Genomic DNA, 17,262 nt, shown 5'->3' on the forward strand with positions numbered 1-17,262 from the left:
AAATAGAGTTTTTTTTTTTTACTGCTTGAAGTCCGGATCAAATCTTTTTTCACAATAAATGAAGCATAGTGTTCAAATTCACACAGTAGAAAATCCTCATCTAAAGATGAATGCAAAACTTTTTTAGGCATCTGCTGCAGCAGTTCAACATTATAATGATTGCTAATGGTTCTATTCTTATACAGAAAGAAATACATTGAGGGTCTGAAGAAATTTCTCATCCATAAACAGATACAGAAGACAAATTTCTCTCGTCCATTGTAGATTTTCATAAATGCTCCCAAGGTGGTGTACAAGGAGAACATTTTATCAGAATCAGCAATTTGCCATAATTTATCCTCTGAAGTATTTATGCTCCTATAAGTTGGTGCTCAAGCTATGCATGTGACTTTTGCATAAATGCAACTTCGCACATGTCACTAGATCTCCAAAACTGTAGAACTTGAGAAATTAAGTACATTAATATTATATGAAATCTAATAAAAGAAGTGTAAAAATACTGGATCATAATTGTTTGCTATTACTCGTTGTAGAAGCTAAAATAATATGTGAAATTTTGCTATTTCAAGTTGAAGAAAACTATAACAACATCCACTACACATCAGTGTAATGAAAAAAATATCAAATTGTATTACACTGAATAAGTCATTCAAATTCTTTGGCCATCTGATATGTCAGATTTACTTATTGAAAGTGTGCTACATATTGCTTCAATGAAAGCTCTGACTTGTAAGTATAAAGTACATCCCAGGCTCTAAAGAAGATAAATCACTTAAAATTAATTTTACAGATAGTATGATTAAATTATTGAACCAGTCATGGTAAAGTTTAAAAAACATGAAATATGTATACTATAAATGATAACACTGTACTCTGATTTAAGCTACCTTAGAGCCAAGTCAAGAGCTATACATGCCATAAACATAGTATATAACTGTGCTCCTTATTTGTATGAAGTGTGTGTTTAAGGACTGCAGGAAGGTAACTTTTTTCCAACAATAAACTGTGTAAAATATATATGAGTGTACTGAAATGACACTCCTTCCTTCATTATAAGGTATTTTGTAAAGTAATAGAGATACATATGGTAAACTTTAGACAGATGTGTGAGTGGGGCTCACCATCAGATTCTATGTTTCATTAGCAGCAGAAATATTTCCAAAACATAACATAATTAATAAGCAATTCTAAATACTTAAGTGTATCATTAGGTACAAAAGAAAAACCTGTAGGGCTTTCTGGAAAACATTCCCACTGCTTGTTTGGGGGTCTCTGCAGCAACTGACTCAGGACCCAGGCTGTGAGTCAGTTTGTAAACAAACATATCTTATCAGCTGCAGTTCAGCTCACAGGATCAAGCTGTTAATGCTGATCCCATGACAGTATGCACTGCAGTTATCTGATCTCCAAGAGAGCGAATTTTGCATGTTTCAAAGGTCTATCACTGTTTCTTCATGTACAAAAGCTTTTTGCTGAACTCTTAACTGTAGCCCATTTACAAGATCTAGAAATATAATACATTATAAGTAACTTTCTAGATGTACCTTCATGTCTAGATTTAAAACAGAATAATCTCAGTGATAAGCTGCTTGAAGTACACTGTCCATACAGCTTTGATCTTCAGTTTGTATAGTTGCCTTAACAACCCAACAAAAATGTCATCTTATTTTGCATAGTTCCTTCCTTGCTATCTTGTTAATAACCTTTTGGTATAATGTAGATAAGATGATATGTAAAGTTTCTAACTGAAACTATTGTACAAGCTGCTTATAAATTCTTAAATGTTACTTTTAGATGGCAGGGTATTAAGAGTATATATATTTTTATATTATTCTTGACAATAAGTCACATTTCTGTGAACTGTTGTAGATATTACCATAACACCAGATTTAAAAGTATTTTCACCTGAATTCTGGATTCCTGTGTATATAAAAAAGAGAAATTCATTATTCAGGTCCATTTCTTGTTTTGTTTAAACAAACTGATCAAAGACTATAGCAGGAAACTAGGAATGAATAATTACATTCAAAACTAAATTAAAAGCTATTTCATTAGCCCTTCTATAAAGTGCCTCAACATTTGGAAACTGAGTTTGTAAATTTCTGTTGGCACTTTAGGAAACAATCTTCATTACAAACAGACCCCTCGTGAAATATACACTGTCTCACAAAAAAGATGTAAAACCCAAAAGATGTGGCCAGATATCAATATAACTTCATATATGCACACACCATCAGCAAGTACAGAAATTATTCATGAGTTGCACGTCTCTGCGAGAGGTAGAACTGCCACCAGAGTGATTTAGTGTTGTTCATGTTTAGTGTTGTTACCAGGCCTGGTAGTGTAATGAGTGGCATGAACAGTGTCACATGCTGAGTGATCACTGAAGGATGCAGAGATGCTGTGTACTTGTAAAAGAGAGTTTGCAGCATATGACAGAGTTTGGAAGGACCTCATTGGAGCACTCAAATATGGCAACCCGTAAAACTGTGTGATATCCAGAGCTGAGGGACATTTGGATGTGACACTGGCCCAGTGTCGGCCTGCATGTGAATCCTCGACTGGCATACTTGTCATCAAGGTTGCAGTCAATCACTTCTGACCACCACAGGGCTGGATCCCCGTTAAATGTACAAAACCCATTATAATCCTTTCACATCCACAGTTGCCACCCCAGAACGAGTAATGGACACCACGCAACTTAGTGTCACGCCATACCAATAGTCGGAGACAAGCAGCACCTACTCTCGGGAATAGCTGTCTCGTGTGTATGGTACTGTTAACAGCACAGCATGGCTGCATTTGCAGAGGTGGGATGACTAGGAAGCATGGACCATTAACGAATGGCATCACATTGTGTTCAGTAATGAGTTGAAATTCTGCACTATCCTAGGAGATCTACAGTCTGCGAGTATGGCTGTGACCTGGGAGGAGGTCCCATTCTTCCAATGATCTGGAGAGACACAGTACTGTCATGATGTGAGGAGCCAATGGGTGTGACTTTAGGTCATGGCTGCTAGCAATTGAGGGAATTCTAAAGGCAGAACGGTATGTCACGGACATGTTGTGTCCTCGTGTTACCTCTCAAGTGATAGTACCATGGTGTCTTTTTTTCATTAGCACAATGCCTGTCCACGCAACTTTTGTGTATGAACTGAGTGATGTTCAAGCTCTTCTGTACCCCGCAAAATCTCCATATCTGTCCGTGATATAATGTGCCAGAACAGAATGGACGTCAACTTTTTACCAGTGCCAGTATCAAGGGCATTGAAACAGAGGATGACACTCGTAAAGTTGAAATACTAAACACCTTTTTCCAAAGCTGTTTCACAGAGGAATACCGCACTGCAGTTCCTTCTCTAAATCCTCACACAAACAAAAAAATAGCTGACATCAAAATAAGTGTCCAAGGAATAGAAAAGTAACTGGAATCACTCAACAGAGGAAAGTCCACTGGACCTGACGGGATACCAATTCAATTCTACACAGAGTACGCGAAAGAACTTGCCCCCCTTCTAACAGCCATGTACCGCAAGTCTCTAGAGGAACGGAAGGTTCTGACTGATTGGAAAAGAGCACAGGTAGTCTCAGTCTTCGAGAAGGGTCGTCGAGCAGATGTGCAAAACTATAGACCTATATCTCTGACGTTGATCTGTTGTAGAATTTTAGAACATGTTTTTTGCTCGTGTATCATGTCGTTTCTGGAAACCCAGAATCTACTCTGTAGGAATCAACATGGATTCCGGAAACAGTCATCGTGTGTATTGCGAATACATAGAAAGAAGGATCCTTTATTGTATGATTATATGATAGCGGAACAAACACTGGTAGCTGTTACTTCTGTAAAATATCTGGGAGTATGCGTGCATGATGATTTGAAGTGGAATGATCATATAAAATTAATTGTTGGTAAGGTGTGTACCAGGTTGAGATTCATTGGAAGAGTCCTTAGAAAATGTAGTCCCTCAACAAAGGAGGTGGCTTACAAAACACTCGTTCGACCTATACTTGAATATTGCTCATCAGTGTGGGATCCGTACCAGATCGGGTTGACAGAGGAGGTAGAGAAGATCCAAAGAAGAGTGGCGCATTTCGTCACAGGGTTATTTGGTAAGCGTGATAGCGTTACGGAGATGTTTAGCAAACTCAAGTGGCAGAGTCTGCAAGAGAGGCACTCTGCATTGCGGTGTAGCTTGCTGTCCAGGTTTCGAGAGGGTGCGTTTCTGGATGAAGTATCGAATATATTGCATCCCCCTACTTATACCTCCCGAGGAGATCACGAATTTAAAATTAGAGAGATTCGAGCATGCATGGAGGCTTTCCAGCAGTCATTCTTCCTACGAACCATACGCAACTGGAAGAGGAAAGGGAGGTAATGAGAGAATGACAGTGGCACATAAAGTGCCCTCCGCCACACACCGTTGGGTGGCTTGCAGAGTGTAAATGTAGATGTTGATGTAGATTCACCAGTTACAACAGTAGTAGGCCACCTTGCCTCAACACCTGTCCTGAGCAAACCTGTGCATGCATCCAGGCCAGAGTGTGTGCAGTGTTATATTGGTAAATGGGTTCATACTGTCATATTCTTCATAAATTTGACTTGACAGTGATATCACTGAAATAACATCAATCTCACAACCCATGAAATTTAATTTTGTTTCCTCATTGCCTTCTGGAACTTCACTTTTCTGTATCGGGGAATGTACAATTACTGTTCTTGAAGAGTTGACAGCATATTTATAAGGAGTGTTGAAATGGAAAGGTACAAAACATTCTAACAACCAAATCATTTGAAATTTGGAAATGCTGGTATTGTAGCAGGACATCTAGGAACCCAAATGAAGTGTCTGGCATTGTCATGTGCTTGTGTGGGCACATGATGAAAGAGAGAAACAGAAAGTTTTATGTCCCATCCATCTGACATGGGATTGCATGCGAGGACATTGTGGCATTCACACTGCAAAATTCAACAATTGAGGAGCAGTGAGATGTTATCATATTTCTGACTGCTGAAGAGGTTAAACTGGTTGATATTCATTGTTGGATAGTGGTGATGTATGAGGGGCGACAGTGTGTCTGACAAGTCAGTGAGAAAGGGGAGTGTCTGCTTTCCTGAAGGTCAGGAGTGAGTGAGTGAGTGATCCGGAGACCAGGCCCAGCATAATCGAAGCCAAATTCATTGATAAGGAGAATGACCTGCTGAGAACTGATTGGTGTGGCTAAATAATGTATTCATTCTTTCACACTCCATTCTCTACATGGTGGGAAAACTTAAAGATATGGAATGGGTTACAATATCACAGACATGAAACTATGAAGTGCCTATGTTGTACACTGTCACAAAAGTCATTAAAGACACGTCACTCATGTTCCTTGCCAAAGGCACATGTCCTACTATATTCTGGTCTTTTAACAGCTTGCATTATTGGCCAAAAATTATTTTCAAAAATCAAATGTTACAATAACATCATTCTTTGTAGATGACACACTTAAAATTATGGAATAAGTTGGATTTCTATTGAACAATATAATTTCTTATGTAGCCTACTATACGTAGGAGACTCAATTAAAATGACTATTGTTTCCTATTGAACTATAACTGATTAGCAGACTTGTGAACCAAGCCCTCAGTTTGAAAAAGGCAGTGCCGGCCACAACAAGTGCACCTGCACAGTCCAGTAAACACAGAGCTAATTATCACTGCCACCTGGCACTTCCTGCCTGCACTGATACAGCACTTCCTGTGGGCTCTCCGAACTAAATATGCCAATTACTGCTCTCTCTCTCCCCCTCTCTCTGAAAAATAAGGGGGGGGGAGAGGGGGGGGGGAGGGAGGGAGGGGGGGAGGGAGGGAGAGAGAGAGAGAGAGAGAGAGAGAGAGAGAGAGAGAGAGAGAGACAAGGGGGGGAGGACATTTTTACACTTCCTCTGCCAAAGCCTGGTAGGATTTCCAGCTTTCCTACACTTCAAAATTTATCATGTTAAATTTACTTAACCTTCACTCAAAAACAACTATGTTTATTTGTTTATTTAATATTGCTTCTCAAAGAGAAAGAATGCTATACAAATTACATAAAATGGTGTGTAGTAATGAATCAATATTAGGAGATGGGTTAAATGGAAAATCTGTCTTATTGAAAAATAGGAAAATAATGATTATAGAAATGACTGTCGGAAAACAATAATGTAATAAGGGCAGAGAGAAAAAGTTCAAAGCTGATACTATTCATTTCCTCAACAAAACCAGCTGTAATATACTAACAAAAATAATCATCTTTCTTTACATTACAAAATCAACTGTCACATATTTGACACTAGTAACTTTGCACTTCCAAGCTGCCACATGGGCACATTTTTTAAAAAAAAGAAGCACTCCACAAAAACTGTTGACAAACAGAACGAAGAAGAAAGTTGCTATGGTTAGATTAAAATATGAAATCAAATACTGAAGTAACTTCCAAAGTTCTAAGAAGTGTAAACTGAGAAGTTTTTGTTTACAAACACACAGGTAAGTACACAATACTGCTGAACTGAAGATTTCTCAATAATAGTGAAAAAAGTAACATCTGGGGCAGAAAGTAGGCCTAAAGCATATTAAATGCTGGGGGGAAGAACACATCAGCTCAAACTGAGACGTGACTCACTCTGTGTCCATTGCTGCTGCTGTCTCTGCAGTGTACAGTAGACTGGTGCAACCTGTTGTGCCCACACAGACCACTGACACAGCCACGCATGACGTCACCTTCCCCCTCCTCTCGAAACTCCCCTCCATTGCCCCATCCCCACCCTTCCCCTTCCAACACTCTCCATACTGCCACCTGCCCCCACCACTACTCCTGCTTCACTTCCCCCTACTCCTACCACTGGTACAGTCATAGTAAATGCACCAGCAACCAAGCAGCACTGCTCAAGGTCAAGGGACTTCCCATTCGCAGGTCAGCCATGCTTTCCCACGGGTGGACTGCAAAGCATTCAAAGGGAAACTCAGTTCTCAAGACACTTGTTGTTCTGACTTTAAATGTAATGCTTCAAAAGATATCCACTGACAACTATCACACCAAGCATAATCAACACAACACATTTATATGAAGTACCGAGAACACAAAGCACTCTACAAAAACTGTCCTGCAAACAATTAGGCACAATGACAGCAGCCTAATAATTCATTTAATCCACTATTAAGTTTGTTGTTTACAATCAAAATAAGAGTACTGCAGGCATATTGTGCAAAGTTCCACATGATGCACAGATGTTTTTAGAAAAAAAGAGAAAAAAGCTATAAGAATAACTGTGGGCTTAAAAAGATTGAGTCATGTAAATTTCACTTTACAGAGCTCAGTGTCCTGAATATCCCATGGGTATTCATTTGTAAAACTATCTTGTTCACCAGGAACTACCACTTGATAACAGGCAAACTACTACAGTACAAGCATGTACACAATTGCTATACCATAGGGAAACCAAAAATGTACCGAACATATTCCAGAGTAGCATCCTATCTGAGGTGTATAATTAACAATGGTGTGATAGTACATGATATGATACCAGAGGAAGTCAAATATTTAAAATGAAACTGAAGGTATTTCTAATAAAGCGCTGTTTTTTCAGTAAAAGAATTTCTGAGGATGTAACATAAATGTTATTTTAAAAAAATTATATTTTAAGAATAGGTACATAATTTTAATGTAAGTACTATTCTGCTGATACTATGTATTATTAATCTGTTTTTGACCTGTTCTTAAAAAGTTACTAAAAAACTTAGATTACACCTACTTACTTTCACTTTTTGGCTGACACTGAATAATAAAATTGTACCCTCATTTTGACCTGTCCAATATTAATTGTGCAATTTGTGATGTATAGTAAAACTGGACCAATAAAAAGTCAAAACAATGGATTGTGTTTAGATAACAACAGTAACATTCATAAATATCATACTAAGATAAATACCTTGCACTGGCTATCGCCCAACTTTAGTAGTAGTAGTAGTAGTAGTAGTAGTAGTACTTTAAGAGCAAAAAGCAAAAATCATGTAAACACGCATTTAAGCACTTACAGGTCTACTTTGACAAGAATAGGAGAAGCAATTGGCATTTGCCCGAAGCAGTTTAGAGAAAACATGGAAAACCTAAATCAGGACAGAGATTGGAGTCTCCATCTTCACTAATAAATAGACACTTGTTAACAACAAACTCATTTGTTTTACCCAGTGTACAATGCTGTTTTCATTATACATTCTTGCAAAAAAGCTAATTCACAATGTAAATAGCAGGTGCTGTCCATTCACCATGTCAAACGAATCCCTACACTTTAGTGTGCCACCGAGCGAGATGGCGCAGTGGTTAGCACACTGGACTCGCATTCGGGAGGACGACGGTTCAATCCCGTCTCCGGCCATCCTGATTTAGGTTTTCTGTGATTTCCCTAAATCGTTTCAGGCAAATGCCGGGATGGTTCCTTTGAGAGGGCATGGCCGATTTCCTTCCCCATCCTTCCCTCACCCGAGCTTGCGCTCCGTCTCTAATGACCTCGTTGTCGACGGGACGTTAAACACTAATCTCCTCCTCCTCCTTTAGTGTGCCACAGAAAGCAGTAAGACTTCAGCAACAAAAATCTGAGTAATGCAAAGAACCTTTAGAAAATAGAGGAGTTCTTAAGATTAATGTGAAGGGCATTCATGTAAATTATCAAATTATCAGCAAGTTGCCATATTTTCACCATGAGGCAGTATTATAAATGTAAATTGATTCATTTGTTATACAGTATAATAAAAATGGAAATTCCTAGACAGAACAATGTGCAAAATATGGGAAAGGCAAACACTCACTTATAGCCGATTGACATGTGGAACATGCAAACACATAAGAGGAAACACTTTTCATACTAGCTCTTTTTCTGGTAAAAGTACACACATTCACACGCACAGCCACACATTTGTGGCAAAGTGCATACCTGGAAACTGAAAAGTTGTGGATCAAATCCTGCTTGGAGCACAGCCTTCAGTGATATGAGAATTAACCAGAAATGTCACATGGTTTAGATTCAGTGTTATATTGTAGGCCTCCTTTCCATGGTTGAATAAATGTGGTTGGTTAGGGACACGCAAGCTGCTCAAGTGGCGTCCAGTTGAAAGACTTGCAACATGCTAATGTGCCACACAGAATTATTATTGTTAACCACACTCTAAAAATTATCAGTATATCTGGATTCAATTATTGAAACCATTTCTTAGCTACATGGAACATAGCAATGTTCATTATCAAGCTGTATGACAAGTAATGGTGAACTATAAATAGTGCTCAGTACTTATAGATGTGAACAATATTTTCTTTGAATAGTATCATTGTGATCAAGTAAATATTAAGTAACTAATAGCAGAAAAACAACAGCTATCAAGTAAAATTGAGGAGGCAGCAGCTTTTTCGAAGTAGCAGCTTTATCACTAATACACTCAATTAAATTTAGATGGCACCAGTGTGAATAGCTCTAAGCATTATACTGATAGTTTACTGTTAATACAGCAGAAAGATTAGGTTTCTATGATGTCGTTTCTTACATTAATGTATACCTCCGTTTTTTGGTGAAAACGGACAGTTCACAATAATAATGCTCTGTGATCAGTTTCCACAAATTTCATAAAACTGTTTTGCATCAGATTGTCACAAATCACTTAAATTTTCACAAATTAATTCTTAAGATACAAAGGTATTACAGACACTGGCTGTGAGTGGACATTGATTTAAATCAATGGGGAAAATTGAAAATCTGAGCTGGACAAAGATTTCAATGCACATCTCCTACTTACTAGGTAGGAGACCTGGGTTCGAGTCAGTGGACAGAGCATCTGCCTAATAAGCAGGAGAGACAGGTTTGAATCACATTTCAGCACAAAATTTCAAGTTTCCCCATTGAGTTAAGCCAATGCCCACTCACAGACAATGTCTGTTATATCTTTGTGTCTTCATTCATAGTGGCTCTTGGATGAAAATGGTGTCTGTTCTTTCAGACATGTCTGAAAGAACAGACACCACATGTACAATATCAATTCTTGTTGCATTCTGAAAATGCCTACAGATGCACACAAAATGAAGCAACATGGTCAGTGCTTTGACATTTCTTTCCGAACAAAGTGATGAGAGACATGAATTCTTAAACAGAATTGTGACCGGTGATGGAATTTGGGTTTGTCATGTTACTCCAGAATCAAAACAGCAGCCAATGGAGTGGAGACACTCACAATCCCCACCCCCAAAAGAAAATTCAAAAAACAACATTGTCAGCACAAACAATCATGTGCACTGTGCTCTGGGACATACAATTGTTGAGTTCCTTCCCAGAGTGACAACTTCAAGGTGTGCAATTCAAAACAAAAGGCATGGGATGGTCAGTTAAGGCATTGTGTTGCTTCATGGTAATGCATGTCCCCATTCTGCTTGTGCCATTCAAAACCTTATTCAGCAATTTCGTGCAGTTTGATCACCTGCTGTGTAGTCCTGATCTCACTCCTTCTGCCTACCACTTGATTTTTAACTTTAAGTGAGATTTTGGAGGAAGGCACTTTGACAGTGATGACAACACAAAAAACAGTGTTCAGAAGTGGTCCTTTTCACTGGAAGCATCTTTCTATGAAGAGGGCATAGAAAAGTTGGTTTCCTGCTATGAAAAATGTCTGATCAATGGTAGCAACCATATAGAAAAATAGTTTAAGATATGCTCTTTCTTGAAAAAATAAATTATAGTTTGAAAAAGTGTTGTTATGAATTCTTTTCCAAAACTGTACTTACTTTCTGGGCATACCTCGTAACTAACGAAAAGTTCATTATCAATATTTTAGGATTAAAGGAGGCCATTCACTAAAAAGCAGAAGTGTTGACTTCTCAATAGCCATACACAAAAGATGGAAAACTTGCTAGCCTTCAGAATCATCCTTTGAAGAGCTACTGTGAAATACAAACACAAACACACACACACACACACACACACACACACCCTTGCACATATGCCTACGCTCCATCATGGTGCTGGCTAGAGAAACCAACAAGCTGGCACCATGTAGGAGCATAGACCTTTTTTCCGCCCCCCCCCCTTCCTCATTAAAGGGTAATTCCAAAAGCTACCAAGTCTTCCTTCTTTTGTGTGTGGCTAGACGATGCAATACTTATGCTTTTTTGGTAAGTAGTCTCATTTGATCCTAAAGTATTTACATATTCTACAAGAACTTGCCTACAACAAAAAATTCATTATGCTAGGCACAATCCACACACAGTACTACAATGTAAAGAATTACATTATTTCCACATCGCTATACCATCAAAATAAGGAAATATTAAAACCTTCAGAACATGCAATACCAACACTTTCTGAGATACAAATTTGTTTTCAGCTGCCCTGTTTCACAAGTGAAACATATGGCCTTAAAACCAATGATCCTTTATCCACTTGATCCTTTATCCAGTAGTCAGAAGGATTCAAGAAGTAAGTAAGTTATTCTGAAACACCGTCATATCTATATGTTATCTCTATTACTCCATACAAGATTTACATAACAGATCATGATATATAGAATTGAACACTCAAAACGATTAACTCTTATCATAAAATTTTCTGTTATTTCAAGTTTCAAACTTGTCACTTAATGCAGGCATTTCTCCTACCTGCCTAGCTCTCTGGGCACGATACTTTACCCCTTTTCAGCTGAGATTCTGACCGTACATCTCTCATATTTTCGAAACTCTACAAACTCAATGTTTATGAATTGCAACTTTATGGGCTCGAGTGCTGATCTAGGACAGACGTTCAATCTGACAGAAGGTTCAGTGACAGGGCACACTCCACTGAAGAGTGAAAAATACAATCTTGAAATGAACCATACACTGTTACTAAGTTATTCTCCACAGTATCACTCTGTAAGATGCCCTATCCATCATTAAGTATGAAGAACAGCAACGGCCTTGGTTTGCTGAAGACACTAGTTCTCACCTGATCACCAAATTTACACAACATTGGGTCACGTTAGTACTTGGATGGGTTACCGTCTGGGTGCGCTGCATGCTGTTGGCTCAGACAGTTGAAAATTGCCGTAGTGGCATCCAACTGAAATACTTTCACCAGGCTATCGGCCATGTGGCATTAATACTACTACTACTACTAATAATTATTATTATATTTAACATGCTGGCCATAATAACTGAGGTGTACATGACCCAAAGGATAAGCAAAAAACTGAAATAAATAGGTGCACACTAATTATGAAGCGCAAGCGTAACAATAAAGAATTGCACATGCCATGAATATGTGATGTTGGTCACCTGATATGCGGAATACCATATACAAAATTTCCTTCTGTGGTAAGACAACAGTTGTACATGGAATAAACACAGTGATAAGCTTATCAAGAAATGACTTTTCCATTTGCTGTGCACCAAGAAGCATTTTGCTATGCACCAAGAAGCATTTCCCATTATCTTGCTGCTCAGATATAAATTGCTATAATATTATGTGTACATTCACTCCCTGTTATTGTATGGAGCAATGCAGCTAATGCCCATTAACTAACAAATGCTCAAAAAGAAAACAGAAAGAATATAGTGTGAAGTTAAGAATTAAATGGCCTGCAGAGGTCCCTTCACGGATACCACCATTTGGATATGTACAGTGCAATAAGTTATTTTATTCTGTAAACTTACAGTGAGTTAACTGATAGGTCTTGTGTGCCTCTGTACCCTTCTGAATGGCACAAGTCATTACTAACAATACTTCAGACAAGAATAAACAACATTTAGCAGTTTCCTCAAACTGAAACGTTTCTCAGACATCTATATCATATGAAGAGAGATGCTCTGAATACCAGACGTTCATTTCACAGATAAGCTTTTTCTTGCTTCCATGCTTCCTTTCTCCTTATTGCTTCTCCTACTACAAAACTGTAGTGAAGTACCTATGAAGAAGAATTCGGACTTGTGAATGTGAGATGGTGTGCTCGCACATCACCTGCAACTAAGGAAAGGTGCTACACTCACTTAACAATTATGATATTCTCAGCTGCAGACTCTACTAAACCTTTTGAACAGAGAGCAACACAGATTTTTTGCATTCGGGACATTATACTTTTTATGGCACTGCAAGATTTTCTTGTACACCAATTTGGTGATCAGCATTTCCAATCTATACATCAGATCTTATCTGTGTGCTAACTAATCAACCACCATTTTTTTTAAATATGGTGTTTTGCTTTTTCCATACGACTAATTATATTTCGCCTAGGATTTTGCCTTACTACATAAAAGACTACAGATATTTACGTTACAAAAGTGAACAACATGGCTTCATACACTTAACAAGCAATTGTTTGCATATTTGTCCAGCAGCTGGTTTCACAATTATTATAATTAGTATTAACAAATTCATCAAAAAGACTAAATAAAAAAGTAAACAAGTCACCTTTTATACAGCATAATGCTGTGACAACTTTAAACATAACATAATTATGATGTTTAAAGTTGTCACAGTACTGTGAATCCACTCACAATGTACGGATAGAAGATAATGACTACTTTTTATGTGTAGAGGAAAATAATTCACATTTATGACCTGTAATACATAATACTACACAAGTGCTTGAAAATAACAAGTCGTCGAAATCAGCTAATCGCAAAACTGAAATAAAGATCGTCTACATTACAGCCTACCAAGGACCATTACGGCCTACCAAGGACCATGTTTTCTTTTGTTAAGCATTTAGAATCAGTGGACCTCCACAGGAACAAAATTTTAAAAACTTTTTCTTTGTCTGCAGGTACATGCCTGCAGTCCTTGTGCACACTGAGAGCTCCAATCCACAGTATCACAGCACTGTGCTTGGGGAATGGAAACAAAATGGTATAGTTACACTGAAAAAACTTGAGTGTTGTGTGGTAATTGTATAATACAGAAATTTATTCTCGGTGTCAGCAGAAATGTTGCAGCTGTGTCAGGCCAATGCACATAACTAAAGTAGTAATCAGAAAGAAGGAAGGATGATTAAGATTCAATGTCTTGTTGACAACAAGACCATCAGAGATGGAGCACAAGCTCAGATTATTTCAAGAAAAGGGAAGGAAGTCAGCCTTGCTCTTTTTAAGGAACCATTCCAGTGTTTGCCCAGAGAAATTTAGCGAAACGTAAGTGAGGACGGTCAGAGAGCGATATGAACTGTCACCCTCTTGAATGGGAGTCCAGTGTGCCAACCACTGTGCCACCTAGCTTGGTGAAATAATTTGTATGCAGTGCAACTCCCACATGATACTCCACTTTACAAATGTGCCTGGAACCTTTTTTTTTTAGTAGAATGCTACAATACTGTGGCACAGATATTTCAGTGTGCATGAGGAATGTAGACACGTACCCACAAGCAAACAAAACATTAACTACATAATCATATTTTTTCAATCTGACTATTAAAACTTTATGGCTGCCCCTCATATAAAATGTCAGATGTTGACCCCTTTTTACTAGGTACCCACTTTAAAAGCAAGATATTTATGTCTAAATGAGCACCTGTTCAGTCCTCTATAAAGCAAAGTCATATGGCATGATTGGCTGGGAGACTCTCAAAAGCAACATTCAGTTGCTCATTTGCAAGTTCTTTTCATTGGGCATCACTCCACTGACTTGCATGTCCTTAAGCTACCCCAGTAATCTTTTCAGGGAAAGTCGACTGTTACTTTAAGATGGTATCTGGACCACTTGTTGGTTCCTGGCATATCTTCACCTCATTAAGAGGTTAATGTTAGGTTAAAGGCAGATTGAAAAGATGACCACAATTTGTTCCTGGGACCTTACGGTCTGCAGGTTCACACTTCACCAAGGCCAACTCAGTTCTCTATAATACTACATAGTTACAAAAGACTGAATAGCTGCTTGTGTACACATAAAGATGAAGTTTTTTTTTTTTTTTTTTTAAATAGTTACTAATCAAATCGAGGCCAAACCAGGACATTTTGTACACGGAAATAAAACAGGTTATTTTTGTAGTGACGTGAGGAACAGAGAAAGTGAAACAATGTGAAACCCACTGATACTGCAGAGTTATTGTTGAATTGAGTTTGGTTATAAACAAAGAAAGTTTTCATATCAAAAGTAAAATTCAGTCAAGGAAACTATAAAATTATAAGACAGAATTTATAGCCAGGCCTTACTTACACCAGGCAAAATATTTAGTGCTGCTGATACACAAATGTAGAAAAGTGAAACTACACAACACTGCCCTAGCTTTTGGAACTATTAGTCCCTTCCTCTAAGAATGATAAGTTGGGGAAGTTTAAAAAGGAAAGGCAGGTCGCTCAGACTCCAGGATGTAAGGGATGAGACTACCCCCCTCTTCCCCAGGGAAGGAACTATTAGTTCTGAAAGGTAGGACAGTGTTGTGTACCTTCTCTTCTATGTCTTTATCACCAGCATTAAATATTTTGTCAACTGAAGGCACGTTGTGGCCAGCAAATACACCCCATAAAACAAAATGTTTTAAAAATAGACTAATTTTCTATCTGTTGATTGCTGTTTTTATTTCAAAGTCACTGGCTTTGGGCAATGTTGCCTATTGCAAGATTTGTTAAACACTAAATATAAATTATAATTGGATTCTAATCCTGAGCTTACAATGCTACAAAGCTAAAAACTTTGTCTATCTAACTACAATACACAAGTTGTATTATATACCATATCTCGTGGTTCCAGAGTAACCAGTCTTAGTGGAACTATGAGTTTCACTGCAATATGATAAAACCACACTTGCATTCTGTTCACTTCCTATTAAAACTAACTGAGTACCTGGCATGGCCCAGGTATGTATTTACTCTACTCTTTTATTAGGCCATCTTCTCCTTCCCCCCTCTCTGTTAATTTCCTCTTTGCTTTCTCTGTCCATTTCCTCTTCTCCCTCTCTCTGGATCTCTCTTTGCCCCCTCTCTCTGTCCATCTCTTCCTCTTTCCTTTCTCTGTCCATCTCCTCCTTCCCCTGTTCCTGCCCATTTGCCCCTCCCCCTCTCTCTCACCATCTTGTCCCTCCCAAATGTCTCCATCTCCCTTCTCTCACCATGTTATCATACTCACCTCAATAGGAGGCTGGTGGAGCTTACCCCACAGTATTTCTTTTCAGACCATAACTAACATAGTGTTCAAAATTTGGTTGAAGTTGTTCTACGTGTTTAGAATGAGCGTTTTATCCATGGCTTTAACACTTACACACATGTCAAATGTATTTCTCGTGCATTTAAAATATTTCACACATACTTGTTGCTATATTTCACTTGTGTGTCTAGGGAATCTCTCCCTGCACTTTCATTTTCATACAACTTAATGTTTATGTCGTCGTATCTCCTGAACAATGTGGTGTACAATGACATAACTTTGCAGGCACATCCTTTGGTATATGTCGCTACCGTCTGTGAAATATACTGTGATTAGAATTGGTAGTAAAGCAGTAATAAATTAAAACATGCTACATGCAGCAATTTTAAAGCATGAATAGCAAAAATATAGTAAATAATCAACTTTTTCGTTTCATCATTTTGTAAGGATTGTCACTGAGAAAAATTTTGGTAAAGGTTGAAATTACATGCAAAGTTTGTTCCAATGTCACTAAGGGCCCTCATTCTCAGATACTGGGTGGCTGTACTACAGATATTCTCCTGTCATGGGTTACACTGCTTTTAAAGCCTCCTCCCTCCCCCCCCCCCCCCCCCCAAATCCCTTCGATAGGTCAGTAGTTCTTACCCCCACACCACAGTGATCATTTCCAGATACTAAGTGATATGTGTACCAATTCTGGTTGAAATCAAACAAGTTGTTTAGGGGGTGATGTGGAATATTAAAAGTAATCTGAATGGGGTAAAATGCCTGTAGTGTTAAAGTGTACCTTCTTCTCTCTCTCTCACTCTCTCCTCTCTCTCTCTCTCTCTCTCTCTCCTCTCTCATCTCCTCTCTCTCTCTCTCTCTCTCTCTCTCTCTCGTCTCTCCCTCTCCCCCCCCCCCACCCCCCGCCCCCCCCCCCGTCCCCCTTCTTAACAGGCCTTGCAGGCTCAATGTTACTGACGGACCAGTGTGTCATACTCAGTCCCAAGTCATCACTGGATACGGACATGGAGGGGCATGTGGTCAGCACACCGTTCACCAGGGTGTTGTCAGTTTTCATGACTGCAGCCACTACTTCTCAATCAAGCAGCTTCTCAATTGATCTCACGAGCGCGAGTGCACCCCACTTGCCAACAGCACTCTGTAGATCCA

The 17,262-nt window shown here is 38.6% G+C and overlaps 1 protein-coding gene across 6 annotated transcripts in view; it reads right to left on the reverse strand.

The window, feature by feature from the left end:
• The window catches only part of LOC124717355 (echinoderm microtubule-associated protein-like 2), a 655,376-nt gene that overhangs the window by 89,319 nt on the left and 548,795 nt on the right, over positions 1–17,262 (reverse strand). The gene's annotated exons all lie outside the window — the stretch shown is intronic.

This window comes from Schistocerca piceifrons, chromosome 9, assembly GCF_021461385.2.
Source record: "Schistocerca piceifrons isolate TAMUIC-IGC-003096 chromosome 9, iqSchPice1.1, whole genome shotgun sequence".
Lineage (NCBI taxonomy): Eukaryota > Metazoa > Arthropoda > Insecta > Orthoptera > Acrididae > Schistocerca > Schistocerca piceifrons.